Below are 13,148 nucleotides of genomic sequence, written 5' to 3' on the forward strand. Positions count from 1 at the left end.
CGGAACTGTTACAGAAAACTATGAAAAGGTTGAGTATAAGATTTAGATAATTCCTTTTGTTTAATTATTTAATTAAGTTAATTAGAAATGTATAATTGTTAATTGGCTTACCTAGCAGGTTGGATTAGGTGCTATCACGACTGCTGGATTTTGGGTCGTGACACTTTTGTACAATATTTCCTTTTCCAACCTCCAATTTGTAAGCGTCGTCACTTTCATTCATTGCCGTCGTGAGCTAATCGTTACGCCTCCACTGTTATCTCATTAATAGTTTTAAATTACGAACTCTCAAAAGATAGCCTCACCCCACACATCATGTCTTCGGATTTAACAATCCATATTGATCGATTTTGTTTTTGTTTTTTTATTTCATTTTTTTCTCTTCTTAGGAAAAGCAATATGGTCCAATTTCTTTGAATTCTTAGAAACACAATCATCCATGAATTTGTTCTAGTTAGGAAACCCACCTTATGTCACGACCCAAAAATACACTAGTCGTGATGGAATCTAACCTAACCCGCTAGGTAAGCCAACTAATAATTATCCAAATTCAATAATATTTAACATGACAATTAATCAAAGAAAATCATCTGATCTTATACATTTTTCAAGGGTTGGTAATACAAATCATGAGCTTCTAAGAATAGAGTTGACTAAGCTGATATGAAGGAAATACATCTTCTGTTTGTAAAGTACATACACAAAGTTTTATAAATCTAAGGCTACCATGAATAAGAGGCAGCTACAACATAAACGCAGGTACATCTTCAAATCCAGCTCTCGTCGAACATAGTAACCTTAGCATCCAACATCTGCACGCAATGTGCAGAAGTGTAGTATCAGTACAACCGACCCCATGTACTGAGTAAGTAACAAACCTAACATTAGGTTGAAAGCAGTGACGAGCTGGAACATAGGTCGGGTCCAACACCAATAACCAATAGCAGTTCATATAAACGTAGAGCATATAAACAAGGAAGCAACTCAAAAATAAATGCTCAGCTTGTTCAGAATTTTTCGAAATATAGTTCCATTTTTCAGGAATAGCAGTGAAACCCAAATCCTTACCGAAATCGTCGAAAAATATGAGATAGTTTAAAAACTATAATTTTTCCAAAAATCTCTTTCACAATAAATAAGATGTTTTATTTTCTTTCCCAATAGCAAGTGTGAAATACCTCTCTATGCCCACATATCAATATGCGTAAAAAAGTCCTGAATGATGTGATACCGTACAGCTTGAGGAAAAATGCATCTCTATGCCTGTATGGCATGTGTGCATGGCAATGCCATGTATCCCAGAGATGAATCATGTACTCATACTCTCAGAGTACTCAATCTCACCGAGGAAGGCCAATCCGGCCCCATGGAGAAGATCCATCTCCAGGTATATAAATGCTTCGGACAAGATCCATGTCCAGGGAAGATCCATCCCTCAATATAATCAACCGCGCTCACTTGGGGTGTGTACAGACTCCGGTTAGTCTCCTACATCCCAAGCACTATCATAATCCAGATCCAGGTATAAATCAGTATAACATGCTGTAACATGCAGCCCGAACCCATAAATATCCTCACAAACAGGCCCCCGACCTCATTCAGTCATCAATCTCTCCAGTCTCACTCACGGGCTCAAAATGTCATGAAACTAGCCCGACAACAATGGTATGATGTATCAATAAATAACAACTGAGACTGAGATATGATATGAATGCATGAATATGACTGAGTACGAAATATCAATAAAATCAGTGAGATGACAGTAAGAAACAACCACTATGGGTCGTAAAAATATCAATATAAGGCTTAAACATGATATCTAGCATGATTGATAGCTCAGTACTTAATCACATGGTGAAGATACAGATATCAACAAAATAGGGCCACTAAACAGTGCTTTGAAAACAATGGAGTCACAATTCACCAGGTGCACGCCCATACGCCCGTCACCTCAATATCAATCACATAGTACGTAATTCGGGGTTTCATACCCTCAGCACTAAGTTTAAAAGGGTTACTTACCTCGAACAAGCTAAATTCCTTCGAAGCCCATTTGCACATAACCAAGATTTCAGAATCGAATCTCTCTAACTCAACCAAGCCACGTAGGTTGCCAAAACCCAAAAGTATTTCCACGAACACCTGTAGAGACTAGTACATCACAAGTACCCAAGGAGCCGATTATATCCATTAATGTGCTGATCCAACCTAATACCAACCTATCCTAATTTTTCGAGTTCCTTCTGAATTACCTTCAAATTGATATTTCTCCTCACCATAATACCACAATCCTCAACCAAAACTCACCACACGAGATCCTAGCATAAAACCACACCGCCCTAAGGCTCATAAGTCGCTGAATGCTCTCTTAAGCACCTCAAAAGTACCACAACCGAGATACCCACTCTAGAGAGACCTTCTATGAATTTAAAATTATTCATCTTACCTTCCAGATATTGAATGTAGAATCCATAATGATATAGAAATACTATGAGTCTCGACATCATCCAATGAAAAATCCCCAACCCTAGCCATATACAAATCCCAAAAATTTCCAATTGCTACATTTAAATCTTGAATCCGTTAGGATCATTCTCAAGAGTCTTCCACTCTGCTTAAATCTCAACTAAACTGACCAAACGGACCAAACGACCCGTGCCCCATTAGCACACCAACACCCTGAGAAGTAATCCACACATCTAAGCAACTGAGCGAAACCCCTGCACACTACATCCATTACGCATAACAACTTAATTATTCCACATTTCCCATATCCTCAAAAAGCATAATACAACCCGTATCCAAAAATTCCTTTACTAGATCTCACCCTCTACGGAACATAACTTATTCATAGGTATACCTCAAACTGAAACCAATACAACACATAGTTGTGCAATCCACTTATCAAGAGCAGACTCCCCTACTTGGCTCAAAGCCATAGATCAAAACACACAATAACTCACGATGCCCATACTCTATTACTGCCATAATACCGTAGTGAGATTCAACTAAATCCTTCATAAGCTCATGTAACACAATCCACCTAATATCTCAAACCATCCGCAAATCTCGCATTCACCCTTGTAACAGTCAAGCCAACTCTCATAAGAGATTCAAACTCAAATTGCAACACATATAATTCACTGGTAAAAGAGAACTCGCTACAAAACAACATAGGGATCCCACAAACCTTAGGATATCTCGCATGAGATAACTCACCTGTTTCGCCTCAAACTGACATCTCTCTATACCCTTCCACAGTCATAACTATTACGCAATCACTTAGTCTTCCTGAGTCTGAACTCATATCACGACATTGAAAACTTACTTCACTCCCTAACCAAACAACATGAAAGATCCTTCAAAACACCCACAACTCGAGACTTTACGTCGAATAACAGAAATCAAGCACCCGATAGTCCTTCCTACACCTCGAGCAAACTATATGAATACATATCGCTGCATTCAAACTATATGAACACATCTCGAAGTCATATCATACTCATCACATAGCCATCTAACCATAAATTCCACTAATAGGGACACTACCGAGCATATAAATTCAAAAGCAGGTGCTCACACAATCAACATCTCTGTGCTCAAGCTACAGTCAAAATCCTGCCTCAAGTCCTCCAGACTGGCCCATCATCAGCATACTGAAATCACATCTCGCACCTCATCCCAGGAATCAAAAGTCGTCGATGCACAGCTGATATCGAGTGCTCAAGTGCACATACGAATGCGTGGAAGGAATTCAAAGGATTACGTTTCAAGCTGAATCAATGTCACACGATAAGGAAAGAAAGATGGGAAGAAAATCCTAAATGCTCTGTAGCCTCTCGAAGATAGGTATGGACGTCATCATATCGATCCGCAAGACTCTACTAGATACTTGCTTATGACTTGTAGAACCTATGAACCTAGAGCTCTGATATCAATCTGTCACGACCCAAAATCTACTAGTCATGACGGCACCTAACCCAATCCGCTAGGTAAGCCAACTAATAATTATCCAATTTCAATAATATTTAATAGGACAATTAATCAAAGAAAATTATCTGAATATTATACATTTCCCAAGGATTGGTAGTACAAATCACGAGCTTCTAAGAATAGAGTTGACAAAGCTGATATGAAGGAAATACATCTTCTGTTTGAAAAGTATATAAATAGAGTATTATAAATCTAAGGCTACCATGAACAAGAGGCAATTACAACAAGAACGCAGGTACATCTTCAAATCCAGCTCCCATCGAACATAGCAACCTCAGCAGCCAACATCTGCACGCAATGTGCAGAAGTATAGTATCAGTACAACCGACCCCATGTACTGAGTAACTAACAAACCTAGACTTAAGTTGAAAGTAGTGACGATCTGGAGCATAGGACGGGTTCAACACCAATAACCAATAGCAGTTCATAACAACATAGAGCATATAAATAAGGAAGAAACTCAGAAATAAATGCTCAACTTGTTCACAATTTTCCGAAAAATAGTTTTGCTTTTCAGGAATAACAATGAAACCTAAATCCTTACCGAAATCGTTGAAAAATATGAGATAGTTTGAAAACTAGAATTTTTCCAAAAATCCTTTTCACAATAAATAAGATGTTTCATTTTCTTTCCCGATAGCAAGTGTGAAATACCTCTATGCTTGTATGTCATGTGTGCATGCCAATGTCATGTATCTCAGAGATGAATCATGTACTCACACTCTTAGAGAACTCCATCTCACTGTCTCATGCTTCCCACTCATCAATGCTCAACCATTCGGTATTGTATATGGCATATACGGCCCAGGAAAGATCCATCCAAGAATATATACATTACTGACCATCAGTCACTTAGTACCGAGGAAGGCCAATCCAGCACCATGGAGAAGAACCATCTCTACATATAAATGATTTGGACAAGATCCATGTCCAGGGAAGATCCATCCCTCAATATAATCAACCACGCTCACTAGAGGTGTGTATAGACTCCGGAGGAGCTCCTACAGCCCAAGCACTATCATAATCCAGATCCATGCATAAATCAAATAACATGATACGGCGTGCAGCCCGATCCCATAACTATCACCCATAATCAGGCTCTCAGCCTTACTCAATCATTATTCTCTCCTGTCTTACTCACAGGCACACAATGTCATGAAACTAGCCCAACAACAATAATATGATGTATCAATAAATAACAATTGAGAGTGAGATATGATATGAATGCATGCATATGGCTGAGTACGAAATATCAATGAAATCAGTGAGATGACAGTAAAAAACGACCACTATGGGTCCTAAAATTATCAACATAAAGCCTAAACATGATATCTAGTATGATTGACAGCTCAGTACTTAATCACATGGTGAAGACACAAATATCAATAAAATAGGGCCACTAAACCATCATGAAAACAACGAAGTTACAATTCACTGAGTGCACGCCCACGCGCCCGTCACCTAGTATGTGCGTCACCTCAACATCAATCACATAGCATGCAATTCGGGGTTTCATACCCTTAGCACTAAGTTTAGAAGAGTTACTTACCTCGAACAAGCAAAATTCCAATACCGAGCAAGCCAATCGATGCTCCAAGAATGCCATCACGCATGTAGCGAGCTCCGAACGGCTCAAAAAACTAGCCAAAAATAACTCAAATACATCAAATAAAGCCCAAGAAAATAATTCCAAATGATAAAGTCGAATCCTTTATCAAAACCCAAAACTGGCCAAAAATCACACCCGGGCCTATGTCTCGAAACTCGACAAAACTTACAAAATCTGACAACTCATTCAATTACGAGTCCAACCATACTAGTTTTACTCAATTACGAGTCCAACCATACTAGTTTTACTTAATTCCGACTCCAAATCGATGTTTAAAACTCAAAAATTTATTTTATGAAACTTTAGGCTAAAACCCTCAATTTCTCTTTAAAATTCATCAACCAATTGCCAACAGTGAAGATAGATTCATGGGATAAAATCAAAACCAAGTGTGGAATACTTACCCCAACCCTTGTGATGAAATTTGCTCCAAATAACGCCTCAATCCGAGTCCCACATCTCAAAATATGAAGAAAGAACAAAAACCTCAATTTTATAGCTTCTTCCTAGTACTTTCTGCATTTGCGAACAAATCGTCGCATTTGCGACCACCGCATCTGCGGTAACTTCTTCTCTTCTACGGCCACAACTAACCAGCTGATCCCTCGCAAATGCGGAACAATTTTCGCTTCTGCGCACTCGCAGGTGCGAGTCTTTCTCCGCATCTGCAATGGTCTCCAACCAAACCTGCTACGCTTCGGCGGCCAGTTGTCCACATCTGCGGACTTGCATTTGCGCCCATTCGTCCGCGGATGTGAAAACACCAGAACCAGAAACCTTTAGCAATGTAACATGAAATGAAAATAATCCGAACCTCGTCCGAAACTCACCCGAGCCCATCGGAACCCCGTCCAAACATACCAGCAAGTTCCATATCATAATACGGACCTACTCGAGGCCTCAAAACACACATAACAATATCGAAACGAAGAATCACATCTCATTTTAAAAATCAATGAGCTTGAAACTTCAAATTTTCACAACCGATGCCGAAACCTATCAATTCACGTCCGATTGACCTCAAATTTTGCACACAAGTCACATTTGATATTACGGACCTACTCCAACTTGTAGAATCGAATTTCGACCCCGATGTCAAAAAGTCCACTCCCAGTCAACCTTTCTAAAATTCCAACTTTCGCCATTTCAAGTCAAATTCTACTACGGACCTCCAAATCGCAATCTGGATGCGCTCCTAAGTTCAAAATCACCCAATGGAGCTAATGGAACCATCAAAAATCCAATCTGAGGTCAAATACTAAAAAGTCAAACTTAATCAATCCTCTCAAATTTAAAGCTCCTAGTAGAGAATCATTCTTCTAACTCAATTTCGAATAACCTGAAAACCAAAATCGATAATTCACATAAGTTACAATATATCATACGGAGTTACTCATGCCCTCAAACAACCGAGAGAAGTGCAACTGCTCAAAACGACTGGTCGGGTCGTTACACCTTACCAGGAGAAAAAAAAGTAATAAAAGAATTAACGATTGAGTAAGTGATTCTGTGGAGATCGTACAAACATTTTGCTGGTATGAGTAAACAAAACTTCAAGAATCCAAGAGATTTCAAAATTGGGTCTTATAGTATTATAAAATTTATTGGAAATGATAGGAGAACTTGTACTTGGTGCAATTAAAACTGTACGTAAATTGACCCGAAAACAATTTCAGTTTTTTTAGATCTTGTATTACTATATCTTGATTCTTCCACTTAGGTAAGCACTTGTCACCGAAAACCTCAATTTTGTTTGTGGCAGCGATTACTTTATCTTCTCCATCAACTCTGGAAGTTAAACCATACTTCCTCCTCCGCTGATGGTACAGAGAATGGGGGTGTTCGATGAGAGTGGAGTGATGAAGAATGAGTGTGATATGGGTGAGTTGATCCTGAAATTATGGACAACTAGAACGTTGGTAATGAGAGGGATGTAACAAAAAATGATAGTGGTGCACAGGTGGGAATTTAGCAGCAGTCGTTGGTCTCTCCGTCGATATGGTTGCATCGATTTTTCTATATTTGGTGGTTGGATTTTCATCTTGTAGTTGTAATACACAAATGAGGGAAGGGAGCAATTTTCTTTTGTTATATACACATGTTAGTAATTTATTGGACACCTCTCATGTCAGTGCTTTTATGAGTCACACTTTACTTTTAGGAGAGATTGTGTCTTAGGTGTTCAATATGTACATATTTAACTGAGTCAAAGTATGTCATTCGAACAAGTGTTAGTTTAAACTATTGAAAATTTTCGAGCGAAAAATCACTAAATTTTAAAAAATTATTTTACGATATATAGTGTATGAAAAAGATAAATTTTCATATATCAATGCATATAAAAGATAATTTTACATATTTATTTAGCATTTTAATTAGAATTAGATTTAGGTAATTATGTTTTTTTTTATTTTCTTTTAAAAAGGAAATGAAAGAGAAAGGTTTTTTTAAGAAAAAAAATCATTCACATATATTATAATTATGTAAGGGGGGAGAGAGAGGCTAATACATGATTCTTTAAGTCTAATTATATGTTAGAGGCATGTAAATAGATTTTTTTTCATTAGATAGTAAAATATTGGCTTTGCTAAAATTTCTCCTATTCAAATAAAAGAAACAAGATATAAAAGTAAAGAACTAATAACGAAAAGGAAACAAAACAGAAGAAATAAGTGAAAATTTTGGTATGTATTCTTTTTTTCTATTCCTTCTAGTTATCCCATTTTTAGTCTTTCTTCTTTGTTTTTTCTTTTCTATTCATTAGATTCTCTATATTCCAAGGAGAACATTGTACTTTACTTCAAAATACTTGTTCCAATTTTTTGTTTCCTATCAGCAAAACAAGAAAGTTTGTTTTTTATATTTCTTTTTGTCTTACAAATAATAGGCAATTCAATTCAAAGAAAAAAAACAAAACACAAATTTCAAAAAGAAAAATAATTTTTACAATACTTCAAGAAGAATCAAAAGTTACAAAGTAAACAGAATGCTTCACTTCAGGGTACTGTTATGATTATTTATATCTTATTAGCAAAAGAGGTATTTTATTTTGTCATACATATAATACACAACCCAATTCTACGAATAAAATGGAAGATAAATTCACTACTTACGTTATAAAAACACAAGTAGCATTGAAGCAGAAAATAATTTCTATTCTAGAAGAAACAAACATGCAGATGAAGGGCATATTTCAATGTTTAAAATTTATTCCCTTTACGCAATAAGTTGTTATTGGTTATTACTTAGTAAACTTCCAACAAAGTTTAACTAATAAGTGACTAATTTGAGCCTAAACAAAAATGCGGACTTACGACAATGAGAAGTTCATTGAAAACAAACGAAAAAATAGAGAAGAAAAATATACAACTTGGGACCTTAATCATAAGAAATTGAATGAAAAAGAAATACAAAATCAGTGCATATTATTTCGAGCTCTTACGAGTCACAAGAGCAATCTCTTTTTTTTTTTGGAATTCTTTTTTTTTTCGTCGACATCCCTCCCAATTCGATCATTATTCAAGAGTTTCTTTCTCGAGCCAAACTAAAACATGAATTCAATACTGCAGTAAATATGACGACATTACTATTTCAGATAAAGAATGAAAAGGATAACCTTGGGTAGGGGTCTCATGAAATAAATTTATGAATTTATATAGGATAAAATAGAAGAATACCATAAGATATCTTACTTCACTTCAGAATACTTGCTCCAATTTTTTGTATCTTATCAGCAAAACAAAAAAGTTTTTTATTATATTTCTTTTTGTCTTACAAATAATAGACAATTCAATTCAAAGAAGAAAATTAAAACACAAATCACAAAAAGGAAATATAATTTTCACAATACATCAAGAAGAATCAAAAGTTACAAAGTAAATAGAATGCTTCACTTCAGGGTATTTATTATGATTATTTGTATCTTATTAGCAAAAGAAATATTTTATTTTGTCGTACATATAATACACAATCCAATCCTACTAATAAAATGGAAGATAAATTCATTACTTACGTCATAAAATCACAAGTAGTGGTGAAGCAGAAAATAATTTCTATTATGGAAGAAAGAAACGCGCAGATGAAGGGCATATTTTAATGTTTAAAATTTGTTTCCTTTATGCAATAAGTTGTTATTGTTAAGTAGTTAGTAAACATCCAATAAAGTTTAACTCATAAATGACTAATTTGAGCCTAAACAAAAATACAGACTTACGACAATCAGAAGTTTATAGAAAACAAAGGAAAGAGAACATACGAAAAAAGAAATAGAGAAAGAAAAACATACACCTTTGGACCTTAAACATAAGAAATAGAAGGAAAAAGAAATGCAAAATCAGTGTATATTTTTCTGAGCTATTGTCGACACCCCTCCCAAAATCGATCATTATTCAAGAGTTTTTTCCTCGAGCCAAACTAAAACATGAATCCAATACTGTAGTAAATATGATGGCATTACTATTTCAGATAAAGAATGAAGGGTAACCTTATGTAGGGGTCTCATGAAACAAATTTATGAATTTATCTAGGAAAAAATAGATGAATATTGTAAGATATCTTAATCTTTGTAATTACATATTTGGGGGTTATGAATATAAAAGCATAGGAGTTATTGCGATGACCCAAAAGGTAAAGGGCATCACTTATTTTAAAAATAAATTCTGCATTCCTAGTCTTAAAATCCTCTTTTGACATCACCTCGATTTGCGTGCACAGTCCGGGTGCGTAGCTGGAATGCCGTTATGTGAAAATCTGTGAAAAATGATGAATTTTGACTTTAAAATGAATTTAAGTTGACTTCGATCAACATTTTGGGTAAATGGACTCGGACCCGTGATTTGACAGTCCCGGAGGGTTTGTAGAAAAATATGGGACTTGGGCGTATGCCTGGAATCGAATTCCGAGGTCCCAAGCCCGAGAAATAAATTTTTAAAGAAAATTGTTGCATGGAATATTTATGAGTTTTTAAAAGTGAAATGTGTTTAAAGTTTGATGGTATCGGGCCCGTATTTTGGTTCCGAAGCGCGGTACATGTCTTATATATGATTTGAGTTGAACCTGTGAAATTTGGTAAGAAATGGACTTAAAATGACGTGAATCGGACCGTATTTGAGAAAATTGGAAAATTTGAAGTTCTTAAGAAATTTCATGATTTTGATGCTAAATTCATAGTTGTTGATGTTATTTTGGTGATTTGAATGCACAAGCGAGTCCGTATGATATTTTTAGGTTGGTGTGCATGTTTGGTTTAGAGCCCCGAGTGCTCGGGTGAGTTTTGGATAGGCCACGGGGTGGATTTTGGACTTGGGAAAATTGCAAGTTTTAGCTGTTCCATTGCAGGCCTACAGGCTTCGCTCGCAAATGCGAGGGCTGAGTCGCAAATGCGAAACAGCCCAGGCCAGCCCTTACTCGCAAATGCGAGATTTTTCTTCGCAAATGCGATGCTCCCCATTTTGGGCCTGTCATCGCAAATTCCACAGGATGTTCACAAATCCGACTTCGTAAATTCGAAAGTTGCTTCGCAAATGCGAGTTTAGCAGAGTCTGGGTTCGCAATTGCGATACCTGCAACCTGTAAGTTCATAACTTAGACGCATTTTCAACCATTTTTCACATCTTCTCAAAACATAAACTCTCTAGGGCGATTTTTCAAAGGCAACTTCTCTTCCTAATAGATTGTAAGTGATTTCTAACTAGTTTTCTTTAATCTTTAACATCTTTTCACATGATTTCAACTCAAAATCAATGATTTTCATGGGGGAAATTGGGTGTTTTGGGTAGAACCTAGGTTTTTAAATTTTGGACATTTGGACCTCGATTTGAGGTTCTATTTCAAAACAAATTATATATTTGAGTTCGTGAGGAAATGGGTAACCGAGTTTTGATTCGAACCTCGGGTTTTGACCATGTGGGCCCGGGGGCAATTTTTGACTTTTGGGCCAAACTTTGGAAAACTTATTTTCATGCATTAGAATTGATTCATTTAGCATTTATTAATGTAATTAAGTAATTTGTGGCTAGATACGAGCGAATTGGTGGTGGAATCAAGAGGTAAAGCGATAGTTAAGAGGTAAGTGTTTGGTCTAACCTTAGCTTGAGGGATTAGGAGTTGTGTCCTATTTGCTACATGTTACTTGTTGAGTACGACGTTTAGGCATGGTGACGAGTATCTATACGTTGGTGTCAAGCATGACCGTGAGTCTTAAATTGAAATTGTTGTGTTCTTAATAAATACTATGAATGCCTAAGTTGTTGATTCGTTGTGTTGATCAAGGATTATGATTATTCTCGTGGAAATTACTTATGATTGGGTATTGGTGTCAGTTCAGGTAGTTAGATGTTGGAACAAGTTTGGTTATAGCTGATTTTTACTTGTCGAGACGTATTTACTTATATTGTCGATTTTCCTTGCCGGGATAGTGTTGTTTCTTTATTGATCCGTTGCCGGGACTTTCGTTATGATTGGTGTTGAACTGTATATGTGGATCGGGTTGCGCGCCGCAATAATATTATATTTGGATCGGGTTGCACGGCGCAACAATGATATAATTGGATCAGGTTGCACGCCACAACAATGATATAAATGGATCGGGTAGCACACCGCAACAGTGATAAATTATATGGATCAGGTTGTACATCGCAACAGTGATAAATGATATGGATCGGGTTGCATGCCACAACAATGTTATTATATTTTGGATCGGGTTGTGCGCCGCAACAATTGATAATACGAAGTGCTTATAGATTGGTGATGAGATCCTTATTGTTTTCCTATGAATTCTAAATTGTCCTTAGGCCTTTCTCTTAAATTACTGCTAGTCATATTCCCTCGCAGCATGTTCCCCCTCCCATCTTTACTTATTTATTTCTGTTTTATTTTCCCGTTGTATATTATTGTCACGACCCTAAACCCGAACCCGGTCGTGATGGCGTCTCTCGTGAAGACAAGGCCAGCCAATTATACCGAATTCACTTTTTAAACAGTTAAATATCATAAAAACAGTCTAAAACATGGTATAACAATACTAAATAGCGGATAATGTCAATAAGGTGCGAAAGTACAACCCAACACAGCCCTAACCGAGATGTCACAAGTCACGAGCATCTACTAGGGTATAAATACAACTGAAAGTCCAGAGTGTACAAATACAGTCTAATGAAAAGAAGAGAGAGAAAAGCAGTGCTGCGAACGCCGACAGCTACCTTGCTAAACTCTGATGACTCTGCCTCCGATCAGCCAAAACATACCTAAATCTGCACACAAGGTGCAAGGAGTAATGTGAGTACTTCGACTCAGTGAGTAATAATAATAAATAAAGACTGAAGGCAATAAATCACGTAAAACATATCAAGATGATGTATAAAAGCAGTCCAAAACCAGTAAGAAAGCAGTGAAGCCGTAAAAATCTCTTAAAATATCTTAGCTCAGTTTAAACTTCTTTAAAAATGACTTTTTCAATAGTTACGCAAACGAATGCAAACAATTAGTATAGATAAGCACAGAAATCCGCCCCTCGGGCACAAATACACAATCAACAGGTAATGACAGG

The 13,148-nt window shown here is 36.6% G+C and overlaps 1 long non-coding RNA gene across 1 annotated transcript; it reads right to left on the reverse strand.

Moving 5' to 3' along the window:
• Positions 1-3,865: 3,865 nt before the first annotated feature.
• On the reverse strand, positions 3,866-7,694 carry LOC142179486 (uncharacterized). The gene is made up of 3 exons (XR_012707752.1): positions 6,007-7,694; positions 4,648-5,633; positions 3,866-4,281 (listed from the first exon to the last, which is right to left on the reverse strand). It is a non-coding gene; the product is annotated as an uncharacterized LOC142179486 (long non-coding RNA).
• Between the last annotated feature and the right edge of the window lie 5,454 nt (positions 7,695-13,148).

The sequence above is a fragment of the Nicotiana tabacum genome, chromosome 3 (genome assembly GCF_000715075.1).
Source record: "Nicotiana tabacum cultivar K326 chromosome 3, ASM71507v2, whole genome shotgun sequence".
Taxonomy (NCBI): domain Eukaryota; kingdom Viridiplantae; phylum Streptophyta; class Magnoliopsida; order Solanales; family Solanaceae; genus Nicotiana; species Nicotiana tabacum.